Here is a 16,943-nt window from a genome sequence, read left to right on the forward strand (position 1 = left end):
TTTTATACTTGGGAATTTAAAGATTTTATAGCTATATAAAGGGAAAGTGGCTGGTGAAGAGAACTATTGGCCCATTGAAGGCTGACATTGGGGATATTGTCAGTGACCATGGGGAAATGGCAGGCACTCTGAATGATAATTTTGCTTCAGCGTTCACAGCAGAAAAGGAGGCGAGCTTGCTGGAAATCCCAAAGAAATTAACAGAGGATCAGGGACAGGGTCTAAATCAAAAAGACTGAAGTAAATCATCAATAATGGGGAAATTAACGGAAGAATGATAAATCCCCGGGGCCTGATGGTTTCCATCCGTGCGTGTTAAAGGAGGTAGGAGAGTGCACTGCCAACGCCCTCACCCTAATCTTTCAGAGTTCCCTGGATTCAGGGTGACAGAGGGAAACCAGGGAATTACAGACCTGTTGGGATAATGGCTAAGTGTTCAAATTGACAGGATACGACTAGTGGATAATGGCATAAAAAGTCAAACATCCAAATTTGCTGACAATATAACATTGGGTATTATTGTAGACAGCATTGATGGCAGCTTAATATTACAACAGGATATTGATAGATTAGGTGAATGGGCAAAGCTATGGCAGATGGATTTTAATATAAGCAAGTGTGGGGTTATCCATTTCAGACCAAAAGGGGATAGATCAGACTATTTTTTAGAATGCTCAAAGTTAAATACAGAGATAACACAGTGTGGAGCTGGATGAATACAGCCAGCCAGGCAGCATCAGAGGAGCAGGAAAGCTGATGTTTCGGGTCGGACCCTTCTTCAGAAATGGGCGAGGGGAAGGGGGCTCTGAAATAAATAGGTAGTGGGAGAGGTGGGGCTGGGGAAGGTAGATTGGATGGTGATAGGTGAGTGCAGGTAAGCAGTGGTGGGGATTGGTCAGTGAGGTGGGAGGAGCGGATAGGTAGGAGAGATGATGGACAGGTTGTGTCAGGTCAAGGAGGTGGGGATGAGAGGGAGGGTTGGTCATGGGATGAGGCCAGGATTGGGGAGATTTTGAAACTGGAAAAGTCCACATTGAGACCACAGAGACTTGGGTTTCAGGTGCATAGCTCTTTAAAATGCCACAAGCAGGTGCAGAAAATAGTCAAGAAGGCTAATGGAATGCTGGCTTCTATATCCAAAGGGCTGGAGTATAGGGATACAGAAATTATGGTGCAGTTATGATAAAACCCTAGTTAGACCTCACTTGGAGTACTGAGAGCAGATTGGGGCACCTCACCTTAGGAAGAATGTTTTGGCCCCTGGAGGGAGTTCAACACAGCTTCACAATGATGATACTCAGACTTCAGGAGTTAAGCTATGAGGAGAGATTAGACAAACTAGGCCTTTATTGTCTAGAATTTAGAAGGCTAAGGGGTGATCTAAATGACGTCTTCAGGATATTAACAGGGAAAGACAGGGTAGATAAAAATAAACTATTTCCACTGGTTGAAGATTCTAGAACCAGGAGCACAGTCTAAGAATTAGGGTCAGGCCATTCAGGAGAGATAGTAGAAAGCACTTTGACATACAAAGAGTAGTGAAGGTTTGGAATTGTCTTCATCAAATGGTGTTTGATGGTAATTCAATTGTCAAATTTAAATCTGAGATAGACCATTTTTTATTAGGCAAGGGTATCAAGAGATATGAGCCAAAGACAGGTGTATGGAGTTAGGCCACAAATCAGCCATGATCTCACTCAATGGCTTGAGGGCCTGAATGGCTTACTCCTGTTCCCATGTTTCCATGTTTCTATGTGGAGAATTTGAACAGCCATTTATATACTGCAAGCTCTTGTGATAAAAATGAGATCACTGAGCAGAGAATCTATTTGAATTCTGTTGCTGAGGAATAACTCTCTTCATCTCCTTTTGAAGATGACATTAGGTACTTCCGTCCACATAAGGGAGCAGTCAGGGCTTCAGAGTGGAGTTTAGTGTCTCACCTGAAGGTGGCATTTTCAACACTGTACAGATGGCTGAAATAAGTCCAACAAATAGGGCATTATCTGCAGAGTGTCTAATACAGAAAGGACCAGGGTACTCTCAACACAAACACTGACAACATCTTTCCAGAGCTACAAACACAACTGTACCTCAGAACTGTTCTGAGGAAGGGTCATTGGACCCGAAACATTAACTCTGTTTTTTCCTTCACAGATGCTGCCAGACCTGCTGAGCTTTAGCAGCAACTTTTGTTTTTGCTCCTGATTTACAGCATCCACAGTTCTTTCGGTTTTTACCTTTCCAAAGCTAATGTATTGTTGCAGAGAGAACTTACCTCCCCTTTGTGAAATGCCGTGAAGTCTTGTAAAGTTGAACTGACGGGAATGCTCAGACACCGGTTTCCTTTGAAAGACAGCACTACCTAACAAAGCAGCACTCCTTCAGTGTCGCACTGAAGTGTCAATCGATTCTACGCGATCAGGCATCTGGAGATGGACTTGATCCTAGAGAAACCAACTCCCACCGATCACAGCTGGTACCCATGAATGGATCTGCCCAAATAGGAGGGATGTGATAGCACTGGCGAGGGTGCAGAGAATATTTACCAGGATGTTGCCTGGACCTTAGAGTTTCAGTTATGAAGGGAGATTGGACAGACTGAGGTTGTTTTCCTTGGAATAGAGGAGATTGAGAGAGGAAACATGATTGAGATGGATAAAATTATGAGGAACCTAGAGAGGGTAGAAAGGAAGAAGCCTTTTCCCTTGGTGGAGGGATAAATGATGGGGAGGAGAGCATAACTTTAAGGTAAGAGGCAGGAAGTTTTGAGGAGGTAATTTTTTTTTACCCAGAGAGTAGAACTCACTGCCTGTGAGGGTGGTAGAGGCAGAAACCCTCATAACATTTATGAAGCATTTAGATGTGCGCTTATGATGCCAAGGTATATAAGGCCATGGACCAAGTAGGGAAATGGGATTAGAATCGTTAGATGGTTGTTTTTGACTGGCACAGACTCAATGGGCCGAAGGGTCTTTTTCCGAGCCATAGTTCTCTGTGACGCTGCAACACTCTGCAATGAGTGGGCATGACATGAAATATAACCTTAGGGGACAGCTGTATTGTTATATCCAGAGAGTGGAAGGGAATTACCCCCAGCAGAACTGAGGCATGTATGTGTTGAAAGGGAAAGAATCAAACCTATTAATGGCTCATTTGCTGACGTGGGGGCTAGCTGCCTGTTTGTATATTCCTGAAGCCAGCAACCTGAATCAACTGAAACATATCTGACTCTGATATCATTGGCCCACTTGGAGTCAGGTACTGATATTACAGCGTGGAACCAAGTCTTTATACTCAGCAATTTCCTCATGTTTGTTCTCTTGCCGTTTAAAAACATCTCACAAATAGAGAAGGTGCATTTCCACACCATCTTTCACATTCTCGCGTTGTCCAAAAGTGTTATACAGGATTTAACTTACCTTACAACAACAGTCACCACTGATTGGTAGGAAAAGAAATGTAACAGTTTTGCTCACAGCAAGCTCCCAGAAACAGCAATGATGTAAGTAGTTGGTTAATCTGTTGTTAGCGGTGTTGACTGGAGGTGAGTATTTGCCACGAAACCTCACTGTTCTTCTTTAAAGGAAGTTGTGGGATCAAGTAAATATTCCATATTCAGTTTAATATTTCAGCTGAAGACGGTGGTAAACTGCTCAACCTGCCTCACTTCCAGTCCAGAGCCAAGACCACCCTAACCTCTGTTATCGAGCTGTGGTACAGAGATGATGTTCATGTGTGCTTTCACTCAGATACTAGGTTCCAAACCATAGTCGGCACATTCATGGAGGCATGGGGAAGGATGGGTCTTAGGCTCAATATCTTGAGGGCCAGGGTCCTCTGCCACCTGCTCCCACTGTACAACACTCCCACTGTACCCTATCTATCACAAGGAGCCACTGGACAATGTGGATCACTCCCCACTCCATGGGAGCAGCCCCCTCCACCCCCTGAGTGGCAATTCAAAACTGCCTCCAGCATGACCTTTGGAGCAGAGTGTTTGATGCCAAAAACCTCAAACCTGACACTAACTTCACAGTCCACTGGGCAGGTGTGCTATTGGCTGGCATCTGCGTGCTTCAGGGACATGGACAATATATAACTCTCATCTCAAATCCCACTTTCCCAGGTGATGCCTCCGCTGAGCCTGCGAACCCCCAACAAGCCAAAAGCTCCAATATCAGTGCCCTCTCTCAGGCCAACAGTTCTTGCATTGAGTGCTTCATTTTCCATGTGCCAGACTCAAGATTCCAAAATAAAGCTCTTGATTCTAAGCTTCGTCATGGCAACCGGTTATCAAAAAGGCAGAGGAAACACCTCCGGGACATCCTCAAATTGTCCAAGAAAAATGCAATATGTCCACCATCTCACAGGAATCTCAATCTCAACACCCGCCCATCCTGAGGCAGAGACTCTCACAAAGGAGAGACCATTTCGAAGACTGACATAGCCAGGTCGAGGCTAAGGAAAACCAGCTGAAGGAGTGGATGAGAACCGAGGCAGCCACCTCTTCAAACACAATGTGCCCCATCTGTGTGCAACCGGTCTTGGACTGTACAGTCATCTCAGTCTCGAGGTACTGCCTAACGAGCTTTGCTGTTTGGACAGTGGAGTTGAGAACAGGGTTGAATGTGGTCATGAAGCACTCTATGTTTGAATAGCCTGTTGATACTGGCCATTTTGACTCAATCTGGAAAGCAGCCTGGTTGCATGGAACTATACTACAACAATTGTTCTCAGAGAAGAACTAGTGGAGATGGGGAGGAGTCCCAACACATCCAAATTCTGACCTGCATATCCAACACCTGTTACTGTCTGACCTTCATTCCTGAATGCATTGATTTCAAAATCATCATTCTCTTTTTTATCTCGCTACACCTTTGCTCCAACTGATCTCAACAATCTTCTCCAGACTGGTGACCCAGCCCAGCTCTCCTGCCCTCGATTATCTATCGTCCTCCACTCTCGTGCAGTAATGTTAGGTCTGCCAGCACTCTCAAATTCCTTTCTTAAATCCTTTTACCTAAATACCTTTCTGCAGAGACCATCGCAGAGCAAGTTTACACCCAGGAAACTGGTGGGATTAAATACACTGCCAATTTACACTCCACCCAATGTCCCTATTGTGAGGTTGATAGGGTGTAACATAGGACAGGGTACAAAGCCAATGTTTCACCATCTCTGTACATTTCTTACTTACCACGTTTGGTTAAAATTTTGATCCTTATCAAAATGACCACCTCCCCTAAAGCAGTTTCTTGTTTCTATTATTTCCATGCAGTATCTTGAAGTATTGGTATGTGAAAGGAGATCAGTAAACATTGCTGTCAGTGATAGTCACATCTAGCAAGTAGCTTTTGAAATTTCCACAAAGTGAATGAAAATATGTGTGTATTGTTGGAGATGATGCTACAGCTTGAATAGTCAAAGGATTAGAATAAAGTTTTAACTTGTTTAAATGATTACTAGAACAATAAAAGAGAATGTTAATTAATGTGAGTGGAGCAGGTTCCTGAAACCTTATCTGGTGCAGCAGGGCCAAATCTGAGTAGTGGGGTTAACAGAATGTTGTGTAATTGTAATCTGATATCATTCACTATCAATAGCCCGATAATATTTTGGAGGAGCCAGCAAGGCTACACTGTATCTATACTGGGACAACTGGACCCATAGGTCACCCCAGAAAACATTGTTTGTCACTGTAGCAAAACCGGCATGTGTCTAACTGTCTTTCCCTTCCCAAGATTTACAAAGATGTCTAAACAGATTTGATTTATCAGTGATTTAGTCAAATGACCCTCGGTGTATGTAATGGGGAAGAAACTTTAATTCCATGCAGTTGGTTTAAAGTTAGCTTGTACTGAGCTATTGGCCCCATGACTAGCATCCTCCCTGTACTGCATCAATCTGCAATGTCTCTCTAAGACAGCGCTACACAAACTTTATGCCAATGTGACCCCATCTCAAGTCTGGAAAATTGTCACAACCCCTCAGTGATATCTGTGAGACTGAGGGCCTGTTAGAACAGGAAATCTTTTCTGATGAAGGGTCTAGGCCCGAAACGTCAGCCTCTCTGCTCCTATGATGCTGCTTGGCCTGCTGTGTTCATCCAGCCCTGCACCTTGTTGTCTCGGATAAAGGAGAGTCACTGGTTTCATGAATGAGTCAATTTTCTCAGTCAGCCTTTTCTGTCATAATTGAATCATGCCCTGAATTCACAAAATCTCAATCGTTAACAATGAATATTAAATAGATTTTAAAACCATGATGATAGAGAATTCATTCTAAAGATCATTTTGTAATACAGAACTTGGTTGACGATTGGACTCTGATTGGTTGAGGCGTTCCCTTGGAGAATGAACCAGGGAAACATACCCAGCTATAAACACACTTTCTTATGCATGGTAAATTGTTGCTCCTTTTTAAATTTGACATTCCTGCAACTGTCCTGATGAGACTAGGATGGAAAGTGTGGATCATACATTTCTTTATTTCAGTGTTGCTCGATACTCCCAATACTTTTGCTGCAGGACTCTTTGGCAGCCAATAAGCAACAGATAATATGAAAATAATTTTGAATGGGTTCTTAAAGGGGATCCAGAGTATATCAATTTAACCTGTATTGTAACTGGTGCATGGAGCTCAGCATGACAAGGTGGAAAGAGTTCATTGGCTGCAGCTGCTATTCCTCTCACAATTTCTAGAACAGAACCAGACCTCGCAGATAGATCTGGATGGAGCTACTTTTAAAGACTAGGATCCATCAAGGAGATAGAGTCAGAGATACACCATCAACTTCAATCTCATCTCCAAACCGAATCGGTCCAGTGTTGACAGCCTCTGTGATCAACAATGATGGTTTCATTAACCGTTCAGCATGAAAGCTGAGACCAGCCCTGCTTTTGCTGCTGTTTGTTTCAAATTAGATGGACATTGTGTTTGCTGTATTACAAAAGAAATATGGAAACACAGTTCCTCAGAGCATAGGCACTGATGGGTTCTATTAAACTCAGCAGCACCTGTGGGAAAGCCATTCTTTTGAGTATCTGAAAGTCAGAGGAGCCCGATCCCTCCCCACCCAGCCAGGAACTCATATCCCACTGCTGATCTGGAAAGGAGCAGGAGGACAGTTTTGTAGCTGGTCCCTGCAATCCCTATTCTTTCAGGAGGAACACTGCAAAAACATTCAAGCATTTTCTAAATGCCCCCTCACTCCCTGGCGCTTGCGCGACACACGCACACACGCACACGCACAGTCCATGAAGGAAAATGACACAATTCACTCCCCCTCTATTAAGGCTTCTCATCCACTGTAAAGTCTGAATGCAGAACCTTGTGGTTTCAAAGAGAACATGCAGTCCACCAAAATATCAGTTCACTGATATTTGATGAGATATAGGAACTGCAGATGCTGGAGAATCCAAGACAACAAGGTGTAGAGCTGGATGAACACAGCAGGCCAAGCAGCATCAGAGGAGCAGAAAGGCTGACGTTTCGGGCCTAGACCCTTCATCAGAAATGGGGGAGGGGAAGGGGGTTCTGAAATAAATAGGGAGAGAGTGGGAGGCGGATAGAAGATGGATAGAGGAGAGGATAGGTGGAGAGGAAACAAACAGGTCGAAGAGGCGGGGATGGAGCCAGTAAAGGTGAGTGTAGGTGGGGAGTTAGGGAGGGGATAGGTCAGTCCGGGGAGGACAGACAGGTCAAGGGGGCGGGATGAGGTTAGTCGGTAGGAGATGGAGGTGCGGCTTGAGGTGGGAGGAGGGGATAGGTGGGAGGAAGAACAGGTTAGGGAGGCGGGGACGAGCTGGGCTGGTTTTGGGATGCGGTAGGGGGAGAGGAGATTTTGAAGCTTGTGAAATCCACATTGATACCATTGGGCTGCAGGGTTCCCAAGCGGAATATGAGTTGCTGTTCCTGCAACCTTCGGGTGGCATCGTTGTGGCACTGCAGGAGGCCCAGGATGGACATGTCGTCTGAGGAATGGGAGGGGGAGTTGAAATGGTTCGCGACTGGGAGGTGTAGTTGTTTATTGCGAAGAGAAGTGCAGCAGTGTAACATTTACGGAGAGCTTGGTCCTACCCACAGGGTCAGAGATCATCAATCATCAATGACTGAATTTCGTCCCCGTTCCTGCACCCACTTCCACTCCAACAGAAGACTGCACTTTTTCAATTTACAAAGGTCATTAATGGGAAAAGGCTGTTCTTGTCCATTCTGTTACTCTAGTTCTGAACATGGTGCAGCATTAACCCTGTGAACAAGCCACATCTACAGCTGCAATCCCAGAGAGTGTGTACGTCATGATAAAAGCTGCACAGGAAACTCTGCACATTTCATCCCACCCACTTCAGGTCATTTCTCTTGAATGTCACTACATATCAATATTTAGATCATATGACAAGGCTGAAAGCATTTTCTGCCAGGCCCATTGCTCTCCTTGCTGAGCAGATTTTTTGACCCTAGCAATGTGCAAGGACAAGTGGAATGGTAATTACTAAACTGCCAATACAGCACATAGGAAATCTTCACAATAAAAGGCCATATGAAGCTTCCTTTAAGTCCGATTGTGAGTTTTGAGTTCCCAAATCTAATGTTGTGGAATAGGCAAATAGTTCAGAGAAGATTAAAAAAATCTGTTGATGTCCTAGTTTTCCAAATCCCCCTTGATCTTACCAAATAAAACTGAAATACTTTTGCCAATGAATTTTGAAAACCTTGACTGGATTATTTTAATATCAGAACAATTAAATCTGAACAAATCTGTAAACTAATCTGGCATGAAAGTGCCATTAGTCCAAAACCAGACTAGTAACCTCAGTGTTTTTTACAAAGATTTGAAGAGGGGAAGCAGCAAGTGAAATGGTACATGAACACTTTTCGTTATTGACAGTCAGTTTTAGTCAGCAGGTGCTAAGGACCTTGGTTTATTCCAACGGTGGATTTGGAGATATTAGCAGAATATAAGATGACTCTATTGAAACCCTGGCCACTGGGGCTCTGTATAGTTTTGAGAATTCCATGGGAAAAGGGTGTGGTGATAACTGGGGAAACTCCAGGGCAGTGTAAAGATGCTAGGCCTGCAATAGGGTTAGTGTTAGGATTAGGGTTAGGGATATAAGGTTGTGTCATAAGAATATAACAAATAGAGGCAAGTGTAGGTCATATTGACCCCACTGAGCTTGCTCCCTAATCCAACACAGTCATTGCTGTTTAATGTCCTGACTTCTACATGGACTGTGTTTTTGCTGAAATAAACTAATGAAACTAACCCAAAAAGACACATGGTGCTTTTGTACCATGTGGAGTGGAGTACAAACTAGGAAAGCCCCATTGAAATACCCCCCTTAGTTGCTGATCACTGAGCTTCCTTTCCCAGTTACCACATTAGCTGCTATTATTAAAGGGGATTTTTATTTTTTGGTCCCTCAAATCTGCTGTCAATACTCCCTCCTCAAAAGACAAAATTTGATCCCTTCATCTTTTGTTCATTCACAGATGTGAGCATCACTGACAAAGCCAGCATTTATTGCCCATCCTAAATGCCCAGAGGGCAATTAAGAATCAAGGACATTGCCATAAAGTAATCCTACCCTAAAGGACACCAGTGAACTAGATGGGTTTCTCTGACAATGGTTTCAAGGTTATCATTAGACCTGTAATTCCAGATTTGTTATATTAATTCACGTTCGACCATCTACCATGGCAGGATTACAAGTGTGAGTCCCTGGAACATTACCTGTATCATTGTGATTAAGACTCTAGTGATAATACCACTAGGCCATCGCCTCCCCAAAGTCATCATAAAATCCCTATAGTGTGAAAGCAGGCCATTTGACCCACTGAGTCCACAACAACCTTCTGAAGAGTGTCCCATCCAGACCCACCCCCCTACCTTATCCCTGTAACCCTGCATTTCCCATGGCTAACCCACCTAACCTGCACCTCGCTGGGCACTATGGGAAATTTAGCATGGCCAATCCACCTAACCTGCACATCTTTGGACTATTGTCTCATCTCCAACTTTCCCTCCCTCTGTAAAGGTCTTAAATGAGTTGACCCCTCCTAAATTCACGATAATTTTTTGTGAGACTTTAAGTTCCAATCATTCCAATTAGTTTTCCACCCTGTCACAATTCTGAAACAACTCCTATCAAAGTCAAAAATGACACTCTATGTGTCCCTGACAAAGCTAAACTTTCCCTCCTTGTTCTTCTCAATCCATCTATAACCTTTTGACATGGTGACTATATCCTCCACCTCTACTGTTGTCCAGCTGCTTGGGAATGCTCTGCCTCATGTAATTCTTATTCATGTAGTCACAGCCACTGCATCTCCTGCAATGGCTTCTTTTCTTGCTCCTGCACTGTTTTCTCTGGTGTCCATAAGAATCTATCTTTGACCCCCTCCTACTTCCCACCTTTATCTTGCCCCTTGGCGATACCATCCGAAGACACACTAGTTTTCACATGAAGACTAACAGCATCCAGAGGCAGATCGCCTGCTGCTCTCTCGAATCCCCAACTGGTGCTAAATTCTCAGACTGCTGCTGACGTTCACACCCAGAAATGTCAAAATCTCCTCCAATTGAATGTTGGGAACAGCAGAGTCACTGCCCCTAGACCTCACCATGATCTCCATTCTTGAACATGTGACTCTAGCAACCAACAAAATAAATTATATTGATACCAAACCTTTAATGTAATAAATATCCCAAGATGCTTTGCGGCAGAATTATAAACAAAACTTAACGCCAAGCCAGCTAAGGTGACACAAGAGAAAAATGACCAGAAATTTGATTTAAAAGCTACTTTATATAAGTGTTTCTTTAAAAAGAGAGAAACGTAGAGAGCTAGAAGTTTAGGGAGAGAATTCCAGGGCTTAGGGCCTCAGCTGCTGAAGGCATGGTGAGACCATTAAAGTCAGGAGTTCTCAAGAGGGCAGATTTAAAGCAGTAGAGAGATCGTGGAGGCGCTGCAGGAGGTAACAGAGATAGGGAAAGGTGAGACCACAGAGGGCTTAGAAACTTCACCCCTTTTCCTGATGCTGAACCTGTTCACAAAGCTAGTGCTATATTTGACCTGGAGATGAATCTCTGAACACTATCCACACCATCCTGAATACCACCTGCTGCCACTCCCATCTCATCACCCAACTTTGCCCCTGCTTAAACTCATCAGCTGCTGAAACCCTCATCTGTGTCTTTAGCTTGGCTATTGACTTGACTATTCCAATACATTCCTGGCCTTCCACATTCTTCCTCTCAATTAACTTCAGATAATTCTGCTGTCTATGTCTTAACTCCAAATACCAACTCACAAATCCCATCCACCCATCACTCCTATACTCACTAAGCCAGTTTGGCTCTGGTTAAGCCACACCTTCTGGGATCTCTGTTCTCCTACAATTCTGACCTTTTGGATCTTCCCAGCTTTAACCACCCAATCATTGGTGAGGATGATTTTAGGCCCCACAGCCGTACGTTTTTCGAACATACCTTTCTGACCGCAGGATCTGTGTTATTTATCCTCATGCAGTGCAATGATTACATTTCAAGAGGACTTCACTGAGGACAAGTATCACTGGGCTGATGTTGGTGTAATGGGGTGGTCACTAGACCAGCACCCCACACTTATGCTCTTAGGGCACAGGTTCAAGTCCTTATGCAGCAGTTAGAGGAAGTGGATTTGCTTAATAGGTCTAGAATTGAAAACTCAAGCCTTGCAGTGACTGTGCAAGTGTATGAATTGCTTTCAAAATTAAGCTGGATCATAAAGTCTGTAGTGGGAGGGGCCAAGCTGTTTAACCTCACTCAATGTGGTTCGATTTTATTCTAAAATATGTAACTTCATTCTCTTAGTGTATATTTCTTCACATTATTTTAGTAATTGAGGCAAAGGTCAGAGTGATTTGATGTTTATATAAGTAAGATATAAAACTGATTGCAAAAGATATAATCCAACCTATTGGTTTAATTGTTGTGCAACTTTATAATTAATTCAGCTTGTTTTTGTTTCTAGTTCTGCATGAAAAGAACTATTAGAGGAAGTGGTAGAGGTGAGTACAATTACAGCGTTTAAAAGCATTTGGACAGGTATGTGGACAGGAAAGGTTTAGAGGGATATGAGCCAAATAAAGGCAAATGGGAATAGTTTAATTTAGGAAACCTGGTCAGGTTGGATGAGTTGGCCAAAGGGCCTGTTTCCGTGCTGTATACCTCTATGACTCTATGACTCCAGTTTCATAGAAATGTGGCTCACCTGAAATGGTTGAGGAAACTGCTCAGTTTAAAGGATGGGGGACAGATACAGGAATTTCCAGTATCACCCACAGGGCAGTCTATAAAAGCATAAAGGAAGATGCTTTTTGTTTTTTCTTCCTTATTATTAGCCCTAATATCTGTTTATGTGGCTCAATCTCAAATTTTGTTTCATAACACTCCTCAAAACACAATGGGATGTTTATTACCTTAAGAGCACAGTGGCTCAGTGTTTGGCACAGCTGCCTCACAGCGCCAGGGGCCCAGGTTTGAATCTACCATCAGGCGGCTGTATCTGTGGAGTTTGCACATTCTCCCTGTGTCTGTGTGGGTGTGCTCTGGTTTCGTCCCGCAGTCCAAAGATGTGTAGGTTAGGAGGATTGGCCATGGGGAATGTGGGGTTGTAGGATAATGGGATGGTCTTCGGATGGTTGGCATGAACTTGATGGGCTGAATGGCTTGCTTCCACACTGTAGGAATTCTATTCTATTTAAATGAAACTGTGACAATTGAAATTCCTCACTTGGACTGAACACAACAGTGGGTATTAATACAAAATCTGAAATTGCTAGAAAAACTCAGCAGGTTTGGCAAAGACAGAGATGCAACCATACCTGCTGAGATTTTTGAACAATTTCTGATTTTGTTTCTGAGTTCCAGCATCTTTGTTTTTTGTTTAATGGGTATTAGTATGCTGAGACAGAGGAAGAGGAAGGCCATCTAGGTCCTTGTTATTCAGTCATACCAAATGAAAAGGGGATTGTGAAAAAAAAGCACTTTAAAAACAATCAGTGTTACATTCAGCATCCAGACTAGACCAAGGATCACCACTGAGAGATGTAAGGAAAGACGGCTGCCTCTCCTGGAACTGGATCTAAACATAATTTATAGTTTTCAACAGAAATATCTAAATGCCAGTGAGCATGAATTAAATTTTGCAGGAGTGTCCGTGCTGCTAAACAGAACAGATTCTCATGTTTTTGTAGATTCTTCAGTGTGTGAACAGTCTAGGGAGATTTCATTCAGAATTGAATTGGACTGCTATTTGCACACATGGGGAAAACAACATTCCTGTTAATAAAGTAATATCTTCATAATTTGCCTCTATTTATACAGAAGGCCAGCTTTGTCCCTGAAGACTGTTCTAATCAAGTAGCCAAAATGGATTTGATTTAAATTACGCTATCCAGTGCTGTTCACAATGTAAATTTTAATCTGACTCTGTAGTCTGGCATTCACGTTAGTAAGCACTTTCTGCAAATGGAACCCAGGACAGTTGATAAGTCTCTAAAATGATGTTTCTCAATTCAGCACTCTAAACACCCAGAAAACTAATCCTGTTTATCCCATTTTGTAAAGCTTTTTAATTCAGATTGGAACATATTTTGCAGACTAATCTGAATCTAAGAATAAATCCTGCCAGTACCAGATTGTGTTAACCCTTTGAGCTTTGCAATATCACATCTGGATTAAAATCCATTCATGAACCCAGGTGATAACCCATAAACAAGAGAGCTGGTTTGCAACTAACCCTCATGGTTACTCTCCATGTGGTTTCCTCTCACTCTCTCTTTTCCAATAAGTGAATGCCATGAAGCTAGTGGTAAATCCTGGTTGAAGTTGGAAATTCAATTTTGGTACCAAACCAGTGTCTTAATCTTCATAGCGTTCTGTGCCTGCACTAATCAAAATGAGGTCTGGACTTACAATGGGAAGTAACCCATTCCCTTCCCTCGTCCTTGTTCTCATTGACAACTTGAACCTTCTGGGATGCTGAACCCTGACTTTCAAACTACAGTGATATCCTCAGAACAAAAGCCATGCCCTCCCTTCAAAATTAACTTTTTGTAACACTGTCCCACCGTTCCCAGCACCTCCTTCCTCTCCCAAGTCCTGGAACTTGATTGCCGGGATGGTGTCCAAGCCCAGCTCTACGTTCATCAGTTTTCCACACTGCCACTGAAACAGCTCTGATCAAACTCACAAATGACATCCTCTTTGATTTTGACTGAGATAGGCCCTCTCTCCTTGAGGTCTCTGCAGTCTTTCCTACAGTTAACCACAATAACCTGGTCTCACATCTTCCTTCTTTTATCCAGCCAATGCTGGTTTTCAATCCCTCCAACACTCTGAGAATGGTAATGTGTCCATCTCTTCTAGAATTTCAGAAGGCTTTCAATAAGGTCCCACATATAGCATGTATAATTAATGAACATGGGATTGGGGGCAGTGTACTGACATGGATAGAGAACTGGTTGGCAGACAGGAAACACAGAGTAGGAATAAACTGGTGCTTTTCCAAGTCAAAGGCAGTGACTAGTGGAGTACCACAAGGACTCCAGCTCCAATCCCAGGCTTTTGATAAAGTGCTGTACAAAAGGTTAATACACAAGATAACATGGCATGGGGTTAGAGTAATTAATTAGCTTGGTTAAAGGATTGGCTAACCAACAGAAAGCAGAGCATTGCGACATATGGGTTGTCTTCTAGTATGCGTGATGTAGCTAGTCAGGTGGCATAGGGTTCAGTCCAGGGGCCTCAACTATTTACAATCTATATTAGTGTCCTTGATGCAGGAATAGAAAGTACTATGGCCAAATTTGCAGATGACGCTTAAATGGGTGGGAAAGTAAGTTGCAATGGTGACCAGTCACAAAGTTCGATGCTGGGCCCACCGCTTTTCATCACTGATATAAATGATTTGGATGTGAGCATAGGAGCTATGGTTAGTAAGTTTGCAGATGACACTAAAATTGGAGGTGTATTGGACAGTAAATAAGGTTACCTCAGAGTACAACAGGATCTTGATCAGATGGGCCAATGGGCTGAGGAGTGGCAGATGGAGTTTAATTTAGATAAACGTGAGGTGCTACATTTTGGAAAGGCAAGGACTTATACACTTAATGGTAATTTCCTGGGGAGTGTTGCCAAATGAAGAGATCTTGGAGTGCAGGTTCATAGCTCCTTGAAAGTGGAGTCACGGATAGACAGGACGGTGAAGAAGATATTTGGTACGCTTGGCTTTATTGGTCAGTGCATTGAGTATAGGAGTTGGGAGGTCATGTTGCTGCTGTATAGGACATTGGTTAGGACACTTTTGGAATACTGCGTTGAATTCTGGTCTCCCTGCGATAGGAAGGACGTTGTGAAACTTGAAAGGATTCAGAAAAGATTTACAAGGATGTTGCCAGGGTTGGAGGGGTTTGAACTATAGGGAGAGACTGAATAGGCTGGGTCTATTTTCCCTGGAGCATTGGAGGCTGAGGGGTGACATTATAGAGGTTTATAAAATCATGAGGGGCAAGAATAGAGTAAATAGACAAGGTCTTTTCCCTGAGGTGGGGGAGTCCAAAACCAGACAGCATAAGTTTAAGGTGAGAGGGAAAAGATTTAAAAGTGACCTAAGGGGCAATGTTTTCATGCAGAGGGTGGTCTGTGTATGGAATGAGCTGCCAGAGGAAGTGGTGGAGGCTGGTACAATTATAACATTTAAAAGGCATCTGGATGGGTATATGAATAGGAACGATTTAGAGGGATATGGGCAAATGCTGGCAAATGGGACTAGATTTATTTAGGATATCTGGTCGGCTTGGACAAGTTGGACTGAAGGGTCTGTTTCCATGCTGTACATCTCTATAACTTTATGGTGGGACTGTTACGTGGGGACAGTCTAGATTAGGTAGGACTATCTTCATTAGGGTTTAGGAGAATGATGGGGATCTCATCGAAACCTAACCTAACTCATCTCCCACCACAGGCTAAAGGCAGTCAGTAATAACCTCAGCATCCTCCCTGAACCAAACTCCATCTCCTCTGCATTTCACAATGTGTCTACCTCTACTCCTGTAGTCACCTAGCTGTAACCCTCTCTAGGCTAAATGTAATCCAAATTCAACCACTCCTATTCTGCACATTCTGCAAACTCCAGTTTAGCCAATGCTCTGTGATCTGTGTCTTACAGTGCACCAAGTCCCACCCACTCATTGTACATACTCCAGTAGCTCCACCCAATGCATAAAATTTTAAATCCTCATTCTTTTATTTAAATTAGTCTACCTCTACAATTCCTCCAATTCTCCAACCTCCCACTCCAAAGCGTTAGCTCTAATACCGTGAGCGTCATCCCATCAGCTCATCACTAATGACAATGGCTTTGACTGCTGCTGCCTTAATCCCTGTGTCTCTCCATTTTTCTCTACTTGTTTAAAAATGATCTTTACATACCACAGATAGTAGGAACTGCAGATGCTGGAGAATCCGAGACAACAAGGTGCAGGGCTGGATGAACACAGCAGGCCAAGCAGCATCATAGGAGCAGAGAGGCTGACGTTTCGGGCCTCGACCCTTCATCAGAAAAGGGGGAGGGGAAGGGGGTTTTGAAATAAATAGGGAGAGAGTGGGAGGCGGATAGAAGAGGGATAGAGGAGAGGATAGGTGGAGAGGAAACAAACAGGTCGAAGAGGCGGGGATGGGGCCAGGAAAGGTGAGTGTAGGTAGGGAGTTGGGAAGGGGATAGGTCAGTCCAGGGAGGACGGACAGGTCAAGGGGGCGGGATGAGGTTGGTCGGTAGGAGATGGAGGTGCGGCTTGGGGTGGGAGGAGGGGAGAGGTGGGAGGAAGAACAGGTTAGGGAGGCAGGGACGAGTTGGACCACAGCTATTTTCAAACTCCCCTCACTCCTCTTA

Source organism: Rhincodon typus, chromosome 27, assembly GCF_021869965.1.
Source record: "Rhincodon typus isolate 14 chromosome 27, sRhiTyp1.1, whole genome shotgun sequence".
Lineage (NCBI taxonomy): Eukaryota > Metazoa > Chordata > Chondrichthyes > Orectolobiformes > Rhincodontidae > Rhincodon > Rhincodon typus.